An 18,613-nucleotide genomic window follows, 5' to 3' on the forward strand; every position below is an offset into this window, starting at 1 on the left:
AAAAATCAATTAATTAAAAGTTCTTCACTTTTTTTAGTTTTCTTCATAAAATTAATTAATTTTTAGCATATTTACGGGATACTTTTATAGTGACATACTTTGGTCATGAAACCATTCTGCTCAAATAATAATCATGAAATTATTGAAAAAGTTATCGAATTATAATTTTTCATTCTCCAACCAACGCATGTGAATTCGTAGATAGTCAGAAATTAACAAGCTTAATATTATTTGTTAAATGATCAAATGGTAGCAAAAGTTTCAAGATTGGACCTGGCCAAATTTACGCAATTTTTTTTTTCATTTTAAAAATAGTTTTTATTACATTTATTTTTTGATAGTATTTATTTTTTCGAATTTTGAAACACGACAATAAAAAAATCAAATCCTAACTGAAAATAAAATTTAAAAAAATTTCTTTAGATTTACTTTAAATTCATCTATTTACATTGAATGCATTTGAAAGTAATTAAATCGATCTGCACCGTTAATGATTTTAAAAAAGAATAAAAGCTTCATCCTTAACATTTATTTTTTCAAATTTTGAAACACCATAGTAAAAAATCAAATCTTAATCAAAAATGAATTTAAAAAAATTCTTTAAATTCATCTATTTGCATTGATTGCATTTGATAGTAATTAATTCAATCTGAACTGTTAATAAATCTTAAAATTTAATATTTTAAAACAAAAATTTCGATAAAATTTATAAATACATATTAAAACTTATGGAACGAAATATCTTTATGATAAGCAATGAAAAAATATATAATGAGCTAATGTAACATAAAGAAATAGATAAAATAATCTTTTGTTCAAATAATAAAGTTTAAATAGAACAAGATAACAAGTGATAGTTAAGTTTTGTAAATGTTCAAATAAGTATTATTTTAACAGTATTTTATTACTAAAATAGAATTTTTTTATGAAATATTTTTGTGTAACGTCAAGTTCAAAAATTTTTGTTTTGAAATTAGTTAAAAATAGTTTTATTTAATTAGAAAAGTATATTGTCTGATTATAAATAAATGTTTTGACATTATGGAAGACACCATTTTATCTAAAAGTGTTTTATTACAGCTCATCTCGATGAAATCAGAGATTCATGTAGAAATTGCTGCGTTAACAAAATATGTTTTTGAAAGCATTTTAAACCTTTTTTCAGACATGGGAAAACTCTTTTGACATTAGAGATTTTATGAAAATCCTGAAAGGGTTTTATTGCAGTTTATCTCGAAGAAATTCGAGATCGATGCAGTAATTGCTGCGCCAACGAAACATGTTTTTTAAAGATACATTATTTTAAGCCTTTCTTCGAGGCTGTTTTCAGAGCTGGAAAACTCCTTAGATGCTGAGATTATTTTGCTAAATAAAGGAACATATATGAACACTTTTTAAATGCGAATTAAATAAAAAATCAAGATTAATAAATGAATCTCTTGAATTGCGAAACTAAATTTATTTAGTTAACGTTCGATAAAACCATATGAGAATGAATTTAATGCATTATTTGTCTCTTAGTTCAATTTTTGTTTGTTTTCGTATGTATCTGTGAGTGTGCGCATCATATATTGATAAGTAGTTCTTTCCTTATAACAGTTTCGCACAATGTTGATGATTTTGGACATTGATTATTCACAATGATTTTACACAGTATATTTTTTAAGTTAATTTCTTCCGCTGTTATGTTACAATACAATGTGTAATTTTAAATAAGAATCTACTTGTTCTAATCGTAGGGGACAGGAGGACTAATTTGGACCTAGCACTAGTGAAGACAAATGAAATATTTATATTATTTAACGCTCGAAATTTTTGTATAAATTTTGACAGATTGGCAAACCCGTGTGTCACTTTCATATGTAGTTACATGACAAAACACTTGATTGCTAATTAACGAATTAAAAAACAAGGTTTTTATGCTTGTGAATTTTTACTTTGTTTTCAACTTCAGACAGTTTTTATTCTTATTAGCATCATTGTTTTGAATGAATATGCTTATTACTCAATTTAATAGTCATGTTCGAATTACATTATTTTTAGTGAGCTAATAAGGAATTTAAACAAACTAATGACTCCTAGTGTAGACATGTCAATATATATATTGATGTCGGGCTACAGTGTCAATATTAACAAAGTCTCTTAGTGGTCGTAAATTTACTTTAAATTTAACATGAGTTCTTTTTAAGATACCTATTTATTGTCTAGTAGGGCACAGCTCTTAAACAGATATATTTTCTCTCAAAATAATGAATAGTTTTCGAAATGATATCTTACACTAATGTTTGTGTAACACCATGAAGTCTTTTTACACATAAGTAATAGTGATACAAATAAACAGAAAGAGATGTGGCATTGAATCATTAAGATAACGTTTTGATATGTAGTAGGGCACAGTTCGTATACAGATGTATTTTTATACAAAATGATGTCTTGCACTAATATTTGTGAAACCCCATGAGGACATATTACTAATAGTAAACATATTGGTGTCGGGCTACAGTGTCAATACTAACAAAGCCTCTTAGTGGTCGTAAATTTACTTTGAATTTAACATGAGTTCTTTTAAAGATACTTATTTAATGTCTAGTAGGGCACAATTCTTAAACAGATATATTTTCTCTCAAAATAATGAATAGTTTTCAAAATGATATCTTACACTAATGTTTGTGTAACACCATGAAGTCTTTTTACACATAAGTAATAGTGATACAAATAAACAGAAAGAGATGTGGCATTGAATCATTAAGATAACGTTTTGACATGTAATAGGGCACAGTTCTTATACAGATGTATTTTTTTTACAAAATGATGTCTTACACTAATATTTGTTAAACCCCATGAGGTCATATTACTAATAGTAGTACAAATAAACAGAAAGAGGCATTACTGTATAAGTGCAGCTGTACTCAGATAAGCTCAATAGGAATGGCCACATCGAGGAATGCGTTCATCGTAGCCATCTGCGAAAACATATCACCACGGTATAGCGTCACATCCTATGTAGAGAAATCCTGTAGACAACAAAACGCTCCTACGTTGTATTAACACATGAGAAAACAGTTGTTATTTATGTGTTATTGAGTGCCGTTTTTTTTCCTGCGTCTTTCAAACACGCTGTGGCATAACACTGCCTGTGTTTTTTCGAGACGAAAATCCTCGTACGAACTCCGTTAGTTATTAACCACGCATGCATTTTGTAATTTTTCTCACTTTACTTTATTTAAGTTCGGTTTAATTTGCGTAACTTCTTCATGTTGTTTTCACAAATAAGAGTGTGTTTTCGTTACAAAGAAGAATTTTGTATTTTACTCTATAATAGACGAGATAAATTACTTTGAAAACATATCTTATTATTTCCTTATATTAATCTTATATATATATTTATATCTCGTGGTGGTGAAAATAATTGTAAATCATTTATTATACCAAAGTAATATTAAATGGTAAGAATTGTAAGATAGAAAATTATTTAGAAAAACATTAAGATCGTATTTTTAGACAAAAATTAGCTTAATTCTAATTTTACTTACCTTTTTTTAAGTAACAATAGTTAAATAATAAATTTTAAGACGTGTCCACAGTAGAGTTAATTTTTTACTGTTATTATATCCTAACTAAATCTGGGGTTGTACACCTTTTATTCATAGTGGTTACAGCACTATTATTCTCAAATTTAAATCGCCCTCTACAGTGGTGGCCTGGGACAATGCCAGTACACTATTTCGCTTTCATACGACAAAAAAACTTCTATCATCATTAATTTACGACCATACATTTTACGAGAAAAATTTACTACTGCATTTTTTAAGTGATTTTAGTTTAATGGACTTAAATTTATTTTTACGGTCTGGAACCATTTTTGCCACTCATTAGTGTTAGAGTGTGTACTCTTTAGAGTGTTAATAAAAAATGCACAAAAAATAATTTTCTGGGTGAAAAAGTAAAAGTTTAAATGCTGTTTTTTTAGATTTCACTTAAATGTTTAATAATAAAAAATAAAAAAAAAAACACGTGAAGGCTAGAATCTGGTGTTAACATGTTTAAACATGAAAATTGACAAACCTGCTCTATATAATACATACTATTCCTTAATTGCATTGTAAATTTCCTCAAAAAAGTAAATTTACTGATTTAGTAATACCTGCCTATTTTATTTTATATTGAAGCAGCATATTATGTCTAGGAAAGTTAATAAAACTAATCATCACATGTGAGCTTATTTTCATTCTCTGAAGTTCATCTGTAAGAACATTATTTATGCAGTGTGTGAAGCAATTTTTTTAAAATTGTTAGTAAAACTCAAAAGCAATGGTTCAGCGTTTATAAATTTATAATTACTAAAAAAATATTACTTTCCTCGTAAACTAGATTATTTGTATATGCTGTTAAAGTAATCAAATTTGATAAAAGTTGAAAGAGCTTTGACCATCCATTTGCACGTTAATGGGTTTTTCTCCTTCTGAGTTTCAGATTATGAATTTACAAAAAAGCTCCTAAAATGTACATAGTACTTGTTTCTTTCTTTTCTTTTCTTGACAAAAAAAGTAACTTATATCGTGTTATTATTTTATTAAAAAGCTGCTAAACTACCCTTAAAATTAGGAGTAAATGATTAAAGGAAATAATAATTTTAAAAAAAGCGTGTCTTTCAAGAGTTTTTATTAAAAACATTTTTTTTTTCGAGAAGAAAAACAAATTGTTGTTTGATTGAAAGTTTATTATTCAGTTTATAATTAAAAATAAATAGCTTAAAAAGAAGGGTTTGTGTTTGATCGAAGTTGTTAATTACGTAAAAAAAAATCATGCAAACAAAAAGAAAAAAAATTCTAAAAGATGGATTTTCTTTGAATACACTCATTTTAATGACTAGTTTAGAAGTAAAGATATAATTTCGAATAGTATTTTATTGTTTATGGTAATTTTAAAACGCTACTTAAAAATTATACTTTCAAATTTCTTGAAAGTATTTTAAATTATGTTAATAAAAGAATCCATTTAATATTTTTATATTCTGAGTTTTTAAAAAAAGACTAACATTAAATTTGTCCCAAAAAAAATATTTTTGGAATCTTAGAAAGTTAAATTTATTTAGAATGCTTTTGCTTTACTAAGTGTGATGGGAAATGATTTCTTGATTACCTAAAACCTTCCACACTTCCTTAAATAATAAGACAAAAATTGTCTAACGGAACAGTATCTTTTTCTTGATTATCTCTCTTTAGATAATGCCGGAAAATACATCATTATTTAGCTTAAAAGAATTCCCCAAAACAATAATTTAATTAAATAAATTTAACTAACGTTTTTTAGTCATTTTTAATTATTACATGATATCTTTTAAATTTTAGCAGTTTGAAGGGATATTTCTTTTAGTCATGAAACAATATCCATTAGGCTCCATAAAACTGTCACCTTACTGTCATTTAACATTCCGAAGAATTTGTTAAATCATTATTTTTTAAGTGATACCTCATGCTTTTTTGACCTTCTTAACAGAAAGATATTTCAGAGAAAAAGCAAAATATATTAATAAAGTATTCTATTAATAAAATAATATATTAATGAAATATAATATATTAATAAAATATAGCAATAAGATATAACATGATAAAACAAGCAAAATATATTAGAACAATAGTGGGAAGAGCACCAAATAAAAAAAGTAGGCCGATGCGTAAACAAAATTTTATCAAGTAAAAATGTCACAAAAATTAAATAAAAAATTCAAAACAAAACGTAAACAGGAACATTTAAAGCGAGAAGGGAAAAAGTATGTTATGTATTTTTTTTTTTTTACTCATTTTTAATTTGCAAAAATGATTTAAAAATATTTTCGTAATTAAATCGAGAGATTACGAAATAAATATGAAATAATAGCGAGAGGGTACTAGGATATATATCTATAACAACATTATTTAATAAAAACATTCATTCATTTCATTCTACAAAAATAAATTCTATAATTTTCGTTTGACTTATATGAAATCAAATTTTTTTAAAAAAATTAAACAAACTGCATAGTAACTAATATTGACTCATTTCTGAAACAGAAAAAATTGTTTAACAACTCAAGGCGAATTGAGTTTTTCTTTTTCGTGATTAAATGTTGAGATGTATTGGGAGTTAGTATTCACGAATTTTACCTATAACCTTGTCCAATTAAACACCGTATTCTTTCGCTGAATTTAATCAGATTCGGGGATCTTAATTTAATTAAAACCAAATACAAAATATTTGTTTAAGAAACGCTTCCTGGATTAGACGTGGTGGCAACCACCCCCTATATATCTTATAGACAAAGATTGCAACATCTGTGACCCTTAGTTGCAAATAGGGAGGGGAAAGTTTTAATCTGGAGAAACATCAAGAAATGTTTATTTATTGTTTAATGTAGCTGACCCAATGAAACAAAGAATTTTCACGTTTTTATTGCAGGTTGAGAGGCGTGGTAGAATTCTTCTATCGTGGCTAAAGGTATTGTTTAGAAAATAAACAAATAATTTTTGTTCAAATGATGAACCAACCATATAGAGTCATATATGCTATTTAAGTTATGAAATCAAATGCATAGATTCTCTCATGAAACAGACAACCAAAATTTCTATTAATTCCACCCTTTTTCTCATGATCATAATTCTTTGTTTTATTACCCTAAAATGTAATTAATTAATGTTATTATTGGCTGAATAATGGCTAAAAAATATTGGATGAATCGAACTATTCTATATAGGGCCCACATTGACTATATAATGGCTTTAAAATAACAGGTGAATCGGACAATTTTATGCAGGGTTTATATTGACTGAATAACGGCTATAAAACATAGGTTGAGTCTGACACTTCTTTATCGAACAGATAAAGGCTGCATAACGCCTTGAAATTATCGGGTGAATTTAACAAATCTTTATAGAGCCGATATAGGATAAATAAGAGAAATAAAATATCGGGTGAATTTGACAGTTTTATATAGGGTAAACATCAGCTGAATAGTGGCTATAAAATATTGAGTGAATGGAACATTTCTATATCGGTCTAATATTGGCAAAATAATGGCCCTTCAAAACCGTGTTGAGTCAAGATTGGTGAATATTGGCAAAATGAGTTCCCAAGTTATTTTGCTGATAGGGTAGTAATAATTACATTTATTAAAAAAAGATGTACTGCAATTTTATTATTATATATAGTTGAAAACAAAGTAGCTTTGAACTTTAAGGTAAAACGAATGTCAAAGCAAATCACTAAGCTGAGGCTTCCAGAATTTTTTTTTTTCACCTCTGTTCATAAGATTTTTTTCCTGTTCGTGAAACATGAAATGAACATTAGAAATAATCAATAAATGACCTTCGGCTATTTTTTTTAAATTTAAACTTCAAATGATTTTTTTCTGAGATTTTTAAGCAAATTTTATTCTAGATATTCTCCTAAAAAACGACTAAAAAGAAAGCGTAAAACAAATGCATTTGGGATGCTGGCGTAAAATCCAGGAACCAGAAAGCCACCTTACTTTTTTGTTCGGTAGGCTCTTTATGAATCTCGAAATATGGAGAAGTGCTCTTTTATTTTGTTGTTTTATGAAATCTTTTAACGAACCATTGGAAATTAAAAGTACTGCTAAGCTCTTTATGAATCTCGAGATATTGAGAAGCGCTCTTTTGTTTTGTTGTTTTATGAAATCTTTTAACGAATCATTGGAAATGAAAAATACGGGTAGGCTCTTTATGAATCTCAAGATATTGAGAAGTGCTCTTTTATTTTGTTGCTTTGTGAAATCTTTTAACGAACCATTGGAAATGAAAATTCATGAATTTTTCAAAAAATGGCAGTCAAAAATATAAAGATTAACAAAAATGGTTGTAATAATACACTTAAAATTTTGTTTATATTTTTGTTCAGTGTTAAAGAGAGTATAGCGCCCCCTAGAAAGAAATTAATTAGTGTAACGAGAAGGTCTATATGAGAGTTATGTGTAAGGAGTGAAGCGATCCTTCTTGAGTTATGAATATTTTATGTTTTACTCATCTTTATTCTGATTCTTCGCTTAAGAGCATTAAATTTAAGTGTTTACTTTGGTGCCAAATATGTTATGCATACAACTGACAAAATTATTAAAAAATTTCAAAAGTTATATTTTTTATAAAAGTTAAATTTTAGAAGTTATTAAAAATCTTGCCGTGTGAAACTTTTCAAGACATCTACTAAATTCGTAAATTAAAATACACCTTTTAAAATCCAGCAGCGTGAAACTGATTTTAAACTTATAAACATGATACATTAGATGTAAAGTAATTATTTACCCCTTCATCTTGTAAATGTATAAATATATTTACTTTATAGTCATCGAGAAGAAATCTGAAAGAAAAATTTGAATAAAATAAACATCGTCCAGGGACACTTTGCATTTTTGATAACAATTTCATTTTAAATGCAATGAATTTTAATGACACATATTTCTTTTAAAAGTAAGAACAAGTTCGAAATTTTCAGAAATATTTTAAGCAAGTCGATGTTCAAATGGGCCAACATTGGAATGTTTAACGTATGGTGTGAAGGGGCGTGATCTTGGTGTAAAAATGTTGTATTTTCGGTGCTTTCATACACCTTTTAAATTGTATAGAAAAGCTGGTCTTAACATGACAAAAAAGTGAATCTTTCACACAATTTATATAGTTGTTTAACAATATATTTGGGGAAATATTACAAGACAGTTTTTTACAATTTACTGACCAAGTGTCACTGTTGCACCATCTTTTTAACTATATTTTTCAGAGTATGTGAATGGCAGAAAAGTCTTCGGAAAGAATATTATCTAATATTTGAGATAAATTTGCTTTTATTCCTTTTGTTATTTTTTACGAATTCATATTAGTTTTTGGAAGAAAAAAATTGAGAGAAAATTAGTTTTACTTTTTGTTTTAGAGAGAAAAGTTTCCAAATGTAGCTATTAGACATGACATGTTGAGATGATATTTCACTGAAAAAAACTTTTTTTTTAGAATAAAAAAGATTATTTTAATGTATATGTATAATGTATATTGAGGTGACAAAAGTTACGGCATAGCAATATGCAAGTATACAGATGATAGTAGTATCGCATACAAAATGCATATTTGGGTAGTGTACTTACAACACTTGTGTTCAAATTATTCATCTCTAAAAATGTCTCTAATGAAAGCATGACAAGACTCTAATGAAAGCAAGACAAGAATTAACAAAATTTGAACGTGGATTGGTAGTTGGAGCTAGAATTGTGAAAGAATTCAAATTGTGAAAGAATTCAACAATCTATAGTGGCAAGAATGTGCCGAGATTCAGGCATAACATCTCACCATGGACAACGTAGTGGCCAATAATGGGCACTTAATGGCTGCCGACGCGTGTTTAGAATAGCCAGTATGAAAAGGCAAGTAAAATTTCATGATATAACCACACGCATCGAAGCGGGACGTGCTGCGAAATTTGACTGTAATGAGATATGGCAACAGAAGAGCGACTTGAGTGCCTTTACTAACAGGGCGACATCAAATTTAGCATCTCTCGTGACCATATTGATTGGGCCGACTGGAAAAACGTAGCTTGGTTAGATGAGTCACGATTTTAGATGGCTGATGAGGTAGTGCGAATGTGATCCCACGAAGCCATGCATCCAAGTTATCAATCTGTGCAATCTGGTGGTTACTTCTACTGATTGGGCTACTTTTTTATGGATTGGGTCTTATAGATTGACTAGAAATTGTTATTTTCAGCTACTTGGAGCCATTCTTGGACTCAAACAACGATGGGGTTATTATATATGACAATGCGGATTCGCGACTGGTTTGAAGAGCATTTTGGACAATTCCTGCGAATCATCAGGCTACCTAGAACTAGACATAAATCCCATCGACCAGTTATGGGATATAAACGAGAGCTCGTCCACAAAATCCTGTACCTGCAACCGCAATTATGGACATCTACTGAGGTTACATTCCTGAATATTCCTACAAGACACCTCCAACTACTTGTTGACACCTACGTCACGTCAAATTGCTGCACTTCTTGGAGCTATCCCTATTGGAAAAAATTCCCAGTACAAAAAATTTTATACCGGTGTATGAAACACCGGTTCCGGTATGATACTGGATCCAGTATAATACCAGTCCCAGTACCATACCGGACCTGGTGTTTCATAAACCGGTATCAAATTGATCCCAGTATGATACTGGAACCAGTATCATACCGGAATTGGTGTTTCATAAACCAGTATCAAATTAATCCCAGTATGATACTGGAACCAGTATCATACCGGAACCGGTGTTTCATAAACCAGTATCAAATTAATCCCAGTATGATACTGGAACCAGTATCATACCGGAACCGGTGTTTCATAAACCAGTATCAAATTTATCCCAGTATGATACTGGAACCAGTATCAAATTGATCCCAGTATGATACTGGAACCAGTATCATACCGGAAGCGGTGTTTCATAAGCTGGTATAAAATTTATTCCAGTATGATATCGAACCCAGTATCACTAGTGTACTGCACCCAATAAACTGGGATGATGTAACAATTTATTTTTAACACAAGTATAGTGAGGTACTACAGTTTGATACAGGAAGGTTAGTGAACTGAGCAGAATGGGAAAATAAAACATTGATACGAGTAAATAAATAAAGTTACCTGGTTTATACAGGGAAATAAAACATCCCCTATGAAATATCAATTCACACTTTGTCAAAAGCTATAGTTTCCATTAGGTTAAAAAAAAACAAATAAACTGTTTATTTTTAAACTTCTACACAGTTAATGTAATTTTTTTAATAATTTATGTATTAGAAATAATTATCAATAATATTTGAATCTAAAATACTACACAAAAAATGTTTTGCAGCTACATGCAGAAAAGTGTAAATGCATTCTTCAGATTTTATGAAAATTGATTGGGGATTAGAAATATTATGTAATGAATAGCTAAAAACTGACTAAAATAAGTCAAAATCTTAATTTTTATATCCTTTGAAATTACAAATTTGAATGATAAATTTTGTTAAATAAACCTCGGAAATATTTGACAAATGCAAATTCATATGCACAATAAGGAGACTGTGTGAAGTGTATATATCTATAAATATAAACAATCTAATTATAAAATTATGATTTCATATAAATCAATTAACTTTTTTTATATTTGTAATTGATAAATAAAATTGAATGCAAATAACACATATAATATATAATGTTCGAAATGCCGCAAAAATATTTGAAATGAATCTAATTTGACACTGTTCATTTATTTTGAAATCAGGCAGTGTAAAATATAATTATATAGTTGTTACATTTTGATCAATGTACTTGCTTGCTACTATAGATTTAAATACTAACCATTTTAATTTTAGATATATTTGATATTTAAATTATAGTCAACTTTAATCATTCAAACATAATAGTGGTTAGAGTAGTAATTTAGCTACAAATAAAAGCTTAAATGACACAAGTTATTAACTAATATAAATAAAAATTTTGAATTATTTTACTCTGTCATTCTATTGACATTTTTCTTAAGATCCCTTGACTTAAAGCACAATTTGATATAGTCATTTTCTATTTGAAGTACTTAATTTTAATAATTTACTTATCACATAATATCTGAAAATTAAATTAGGAAAAAAAGTTATCGCCTACAAAAATTAAATCTCAAGAGCGAATTATTTATATAACGACACATGTTCATAAATAATAAAATAAGCCTAAATTTTAGAAGGCTTTTCTTATCTCAGAATTGTTGTGAACTCAACAAGATATAATTAATAAAATAATTAATATACATACTGAATAAAAACACACGACACAAAATTAAAACTTTTAAACATTGAATATGACATAATTTAAACTCTGTCTTCAATAAGATATAAGAATTACACAATTACTAAATGATATAAACATTACCATAACAGCCTAAAAAGTATTAATCTTTTTATATCAAACGAAATCAGTATAGTCATATTTTAGTAGCGAAATCAAAAATATAGCATTCAAATAGTTGATTGATTCGCATAGTTTAAATATTATATCTTCCTTGTTGTGGTTCATTTTTACTTTTTACAAACGCAACCGTCGTTTGCAGGCTTTATCTGCGTCAACCATGTATGATTGAGCGCATGCGAGCATGAAATGGACGGACGTGTGAAGGTCTACCGTCATACAATCGTTCCAAGCTTAATGGAAAGACATCTTGCTTTAGAGGATGTGATTTGTAGGACTTCACACAAGCTTAATGGAAAGACATCTTGCTTTAGAGGATGAGATTTGTAGGACTTCACATGATAGTAATATGCCAATGACAACTGCATGTGACGTAAATCGAGAGATGATTGGTGACAAATAACATATAAACTCTCAACCGGTGAAGTGCGGAATGCACCACTACATATACGTAAAGCCGTATGATGTACTGTATCTAAACGCCGGTACAAGGGACGTTGAAATTCGAATAAAATGACTAAATTTTCAATTTTGAGATTTTACTTTATATTTGAAGTAGGAATCATAAGCTTTAAATTTAAAAAAAAAATAATTAAAATCTGATCATTTTTCACCGAGATATAAGCTTTTATAGTATGACCACGCCCCTTTTGCAGTTGCATTTGGCGTAAGTATGCAAAAGAAGTGTTTATCTCCAAAAAAAGATTAGAGCTTGGCGTTATTGCTGCAGTTGCAGAGTACAATTTAGGTTATGTTGAGACATAAAAATTAAAAAATCAACATATTTATCAGAGCTCTGTAACAGTTGCTGAAAGGAAAGATTGCAGACGTGCAAGTCAGAAAAAGTGAGAATCCTCTCAAAAATTCAAGGAAGAGAAAAATTCAGGAAAACATAAAAAAATATCATTAGAAAAGAAATCAGTTAAAAAAGAAGGGTTGACATATTCTGCAGGCGAATTTCGAACATTAAATTAAATGTTAAAAGTAATATATTTGAAATATGTTTAAAAATGTGTTATCACATCTTTCTCGTTTTCTCTTTCAAGTATTGTAATAACATTGTTATTTTGGATTATTTTTCATTTGAATATTATTAAATACTATATAATTTCTGATGAGGTTAATCATAAGTATTTTACACATATTTAAGTCATTAAAAATTTATTATTCAAGCAAAAAATAGTGTATTATTGTGTGCAAATTTTAAAACTGGCTTTTTCTCAAAATCAATATTCTGGTAAATTTTGTGTTTTCGAAATGCTCCATACGTTTTAATTTTCATCTGTTTTTAATTATATTTCATCAAATTGCTCGTTATACATGTCTAAATGAAAGTTGCAATGCATTATAGGTTTAACTCAAGTAAAAAAAATTATTTTGTCACAAATGAAAATTCTTATGTAACTATTTTAGTTAAAATTATGTGTTTTTTAATATTTCAATTTTTTTAAAAATAAAAATTTGTTTAATAGTTATGAATTATCGCAACTTTTGTTTATATATATAATAAAAATCTTGTAACAAAAAATTAGTTTCCTACTTTGCTTTTCCGAACGCATGGAGCATTTCAAATATTTCCGTTTTTGGGTATTTTAAAAAAATTAAAATTTTATTTCTTTTTAAACTAAATGAACAATCATCACCAAACTTCATGCTTAGTCTGTTTAAAATGCAACAACTAAATGCTGTGAATTTTAAAATTTTAGCTCAAAAATTGAAAAAAAAATTTTTAAACGTCCCTTGTACCCTTAAGTTGGAAGCAGTAGCAGTACCATAGACTGCACAAGCGTAATCTATACGTGATAGTATAAACGCTTTGTACAGTCTGAGTAGGGCAATACGATAAGCACCCCAAAAGCTATTTGATAAAACGCGTAGTACATTCAAGGATATAGATTTCCACGGATAGGATTCATATAGATTTCCGCGAAGTCCCATGTCGTAGAGTGTCTTCAAAATTCCGTATCGCCATGTCCGATCGTAAGCCTTCTCAATATCAAAGAAGATAGAGACGAAAATGCACTTTCTAACAGCCACTTTTCCAGTCTAGTTGGAGGTTGTCTGGTTGTGCAGGATCCCTCACTTTTCTTTAATGTCGACCTCTTATTAGAATTATCTTTCTCACTTCACCAAAAAAGAGCCAGCAACAATGTCTCCATTTAGAGCTCCTAATATAAACAAAATTTCAATTAACATTAATTGTAAACTAAACAACAATTTCAAAAAATCTCATTTTTAACATTGCATACCTTATCTTTTAATATTATGCTTTATCTGTTTATGCTAAATTTTAGATTACAATGTTGATTAAGTTAATATTTCAGATTGCAGTGCTAATTCCATTAGACATTTTTAACATTAGGTAATATTGAAATACACAGACTGCAAATAAATAAAAGATTAAAATAAACTATTTTAAATTAAGAATAAACAGTTATCTAAATAATATAGACTAATTTATACAGTAAAAACAATTTTTCAGAATAACTATTAAGTATGAAAAATACAATTGCAAATACTACTTATTTTTCAACTACTATACCAATCAATTATAAATATACTCCATATTTCAACTGGCTAATTGAAACTTAGATCAACGCGACAATAGTAAGAAAAAATAATGGTCCACCAAAATTTTATTATTTTTGTAATTTGAAAGAGATTTCTAATAAAGGGAAGTTAATGTCTAACATAGGTATCTCTCATACTACCCACTTCTAGTTGACAACACAAAAGAATTCACAAACGCCCACATCATGAGAGCACATTACCAACCTACTTTTAGAGTGACTCCATGCAAAAATTTAAGTATGAATGATCTGAAGTAACTTTTGACCATTTTAGTTTCAGTACAATAGTTTTTTAACAGTTCAGCTCATAATTTTGTCAAAAGGTTAACATTTAAATACATTATCATGACAAAGCATATTAAAGGTTTTAAACATAAAATTAAAATTTGAACTTTTCAGAGGCTGATCTCAGAAGTAGAAATATTGAAACATTTAAATTTGCATATACTTTTACATTCATTAAAATCAAAGAAGCATTCAGTTCTATTTCATAATTAATTTGTAACTATAATATGAAAACTTACAAAAAGGTTTCACTAATTCAATTTATCAGCAAACTGAATATCTTTATATACACTGTATCACTTTTATGTACAAAGAAATATAATGAATTCAGGACTGCCAACTGCTATGTGTTTAGAAAAATGTTATATTGATATTGTTAACTAAAACTTTCAGAATTCTGAGAATTTTGCAAACATCTTAAAAGCTTCAATAAGGAGAAATAAACAAGAAAAAAAAAACCTCCAGGCGAAATTAAAACAAAAACATTAAAGAACAGGACCTATTTAAAGAGTATAACTCGCAGATATCCCAGCCAAATCTCTACTAGTCTTTCTTTTTTAAATAATAAATAAAATTTGTAAGCTTAAAATCTTTTAGGCATCTTGACAGTTGTAGCTGGTGCAATGGATCTTGACTCTGAAACATCCCTAAATGTAGATTTATAAAGGATAAAATTACTATCGAATTTTTAAAAAAAAATTCTATAATAGTTTGCATGTTGAATATGTCAAGAACAAGAAAAACATACCTCTATTGAAATAAAAATAATAGGCTGTTTTCCAAATCATTTCTGAAAAAAAAATTGATTTAGAAATTATACAATTACAAAATATATGTACACTATTAACTAGGCAGTAATATCAAACTTTTAAGTATCAACTACTTTGTTTTTAAAATGTTATTTTAGTTTAACTGAAACTTCATAGTTCCAACAGATAATAAAATATAATTAAAATTAAATGCTTTAAAATAAAATTAAACATTAAAAATAACAAAAGAAATTGAGATTAACACTTAATATATAACGCGAAGTTTCCAAATATTATATAAAACTAAACAAATAATTAATTTGCCAATAACGGTGATATTAATGAGAATTTATGTAAAAAACATGTGGACAAAGCGTTTCAATTAAAGTTTCATTAAGAAACCCAGGAAAAAACATTAAAAATACTTTCTTCTCATGCAATGGAGTCTCAATGCAATGAACCCCATATCAAATGCAGTAATAATTCAAGAATAATATATATGTCTTGATTACTTTAAATATTACTGAAGCATACGTTTTAACATTATTGTAACTAACAAAGATGCAAATAAAAGCAAAGAAATAAAGAGAAAAATACACTTACTTTAAAATAACGCCATTTTTCCCACGATGCTTCCATGATGTAAACAAGATTAGTTGGCTGTGAAGTTCAGACAGAGAAACGGAAAGAACTAGAAAAACTGAACTGTATAGATCAGCTAGCGTGATATAGATTTAACGAACGAATTCATCGCTTCACGCTAGCTCGATAGATTTAACGAACGACTAAAAGTCGATTCTAGCCTTTTCTTGGTTCCCATTCGTTTCTGAATTAATCGCTCTTTTTCTCTTTTATAGATTCAATTGAATTTAGTAACAAAACAAATTTATTTATTTCATTCAAAAAAAGTTTATTTTGTTTTATGATTTAAATTTATTAATTACAAATTTCAAAAACGGACAGAAATTTATGAATTAATGAAGGAGAGTTTTATGTTTGAAGGTAAAAAGTTGAGATTTTACATCAATTTTTAATTTATGTAAACATATTTCCTTTGCTACGAAGTTGTTTAAAACCTGAACTAATTAATTTATTTCTCGAATTGATAAATTAGTTTCGGTTGGGAATAATATTGTTCTAGAATAAATTCAAATATAATAAATGAATAAATAAAAACAATTTATAATAAAATTTAAAGTGATACAATTAATAATATTCTTTTGTCATCATGACTTTGATTAAAATAAATTTTGTAAATCAAAAAATAAATGAGTAAATAAATAATAAACGAATAAAAACACAGTCTATTATTAAATTACTTTTCTTAGAAAATTACTAACATTTAAATGACTTTAAGCAGATTTTAAAGTAATTAAAATGTGTAAAAATCTTACTCAAAAACTTCCTTTTTCTTCAAAATTATAAAATTATTTTAATATTTTTAAATACGTATTTTTTCAATTAATGTATATAGAAAATGTACGCTTTCACCGCCCTTGATATATACGTTAAGAATTCTAATAAAAATCTAAGAAATTAAGTATTTGAAATAAGTATATAATAAAAAAGAAATAAACGAAGTTTGATAATGTCAAAACTGTTAGATTTCCAGAAAAATATGTACTTACTAAGAATGAAGCTATATTTTAAAACTACTTTAAAACTCCCAGTATGTTTGAAAACTGGTATAAAAATTTCCAGTACGATTTTATATCTCGTGTCGAAATTTCCAGTATGATCCATACTAGTTAAAAAGTTCTGGTATAGTGCCATACTGGTTTTACACTTTCCAGTATGGGACTATATTGGTTTTAAAATTTCTCGTATGGTGTTATACTGGTTTTAAAATTTCCCGTATGGTGTTATACTGGTTTTAAAATTTCCAGTATTGTGCTATACTGGTTTTAAAATTTCCAGTATGGTGCTATACTGGTTTTAAAATTTCCCGTATGGTGTTATACTGGTTTTAAAATTTCCAGTATGGTGCTATACTGGTTTTAAAATTTCCAGTACGGTGCTATACTGGTTTTAAAATTTCCAGTATGGTGCCATACTGGTTTTAAAATTTCCAGTATGGTCATACTGGTTCTGGTATCATTTTTACTGGTTTTTGATACTGGTTTTAAGATTTTTTTCCAATAGGGAGGATGTCCAATACAATATGAATAGGTATCCCATGACTTTTGTCACCTCAGACTGATTATATATATATATATATATATATATATATATATATATATATATATATATATATATATATATATATATATATATATATATTATGCGTGTGTAGCTTTTTATAAGAGTTTAAAAATTAATATGTATCTACAATTATGATACTTAATTATCAGTCAAAATTTTCATACAGCTGCTGCTATCAAATTTAGAATAAGCAATTGTGAGTCTTATACTTAAATAAAACTTGCACTATTTTTTCCTAACTACTTAAATAAAATTATTAACAATAATATTAAAGAAGGTTTTTCATACATTATTACCATTAATCAACCTATTTTAGATTTTATTAAACAAAACAAAATTAAATCTATAGCGACCTAAGATATCTAAGATCTCGTTATTAGTATTCCACTTTCTAAACTAAAAGATTTTTTTTAAAGTTATTACTATGATTATAAAAATAACCTTAATTACAAATTTGATTTCTAAGAAATTCTAATTAATATGTGCCTTTTTAATAATTATATTTATAATGGAATTTTTTTTTATTCAAATAGATGAAATATCACAAGAATCTAATTTTTCGTCCCTTATGGCTAACTTATTTTGACACTTATATGAAAAAAATTATACTCTAAATATCAAATTTTTTTTAAAATTTGTTGAGGCTTTCAATATCTTTAAAACTATATAGTTTTGTTAAATAAAATTTACCTGGAGGAAGCAATATTGGTTCGTAATCATGACGATAATATTAATTAAAAAAATTTTCTTGGTTGAAGTATTAAAAAGAAGAAAATATCTGCATTATTGACATACTGAGAATGTCTGCATTATTGACATATTGACAATGTCTGCATTATTGC

General features: G+C 27.5%; 1 long non-coding RNA gene across 1 annotated transcript; it reads right to left on the bottom strand.

Moving 5' to 3' along the window:
* Positions 1-5,785: 5,785 nt before the first annotated feature.
* LOC147801889 (uncharacterized) lies at positions 5,786-16,740 on the bottom strand. The gene is made up of 3 exons (XR_015430600.1): positions 16,173-16,740; positions 15,569-15,610; positions 5,786-14,133 (listed from the first exon to the last, which is right to left on the bottom strand). It is a non-coding gene; the product is annotated as an uncharacterized LOC147801889 (long non-coding RNA).
* Between the last annotated feature and the right edge of the window lie 1,873 nt (positions 16,741-18,613).

This window comes from Parasteatoda tepidariorum, chromosome 11 (genome assembly GCF_982258835.1).
Source record: "Parasteatoda tepidariorum strain Cologne lab strain chromosome 11, Ptep-v5.0, whole genome shotgun sequence".
Lineage (NCBI taxonomy): Eukaryota > Metazoa > Arthropoda > Arachnida > Araneae > Theridiidae > Parasteatoda > Parasteatoda tepidariorum.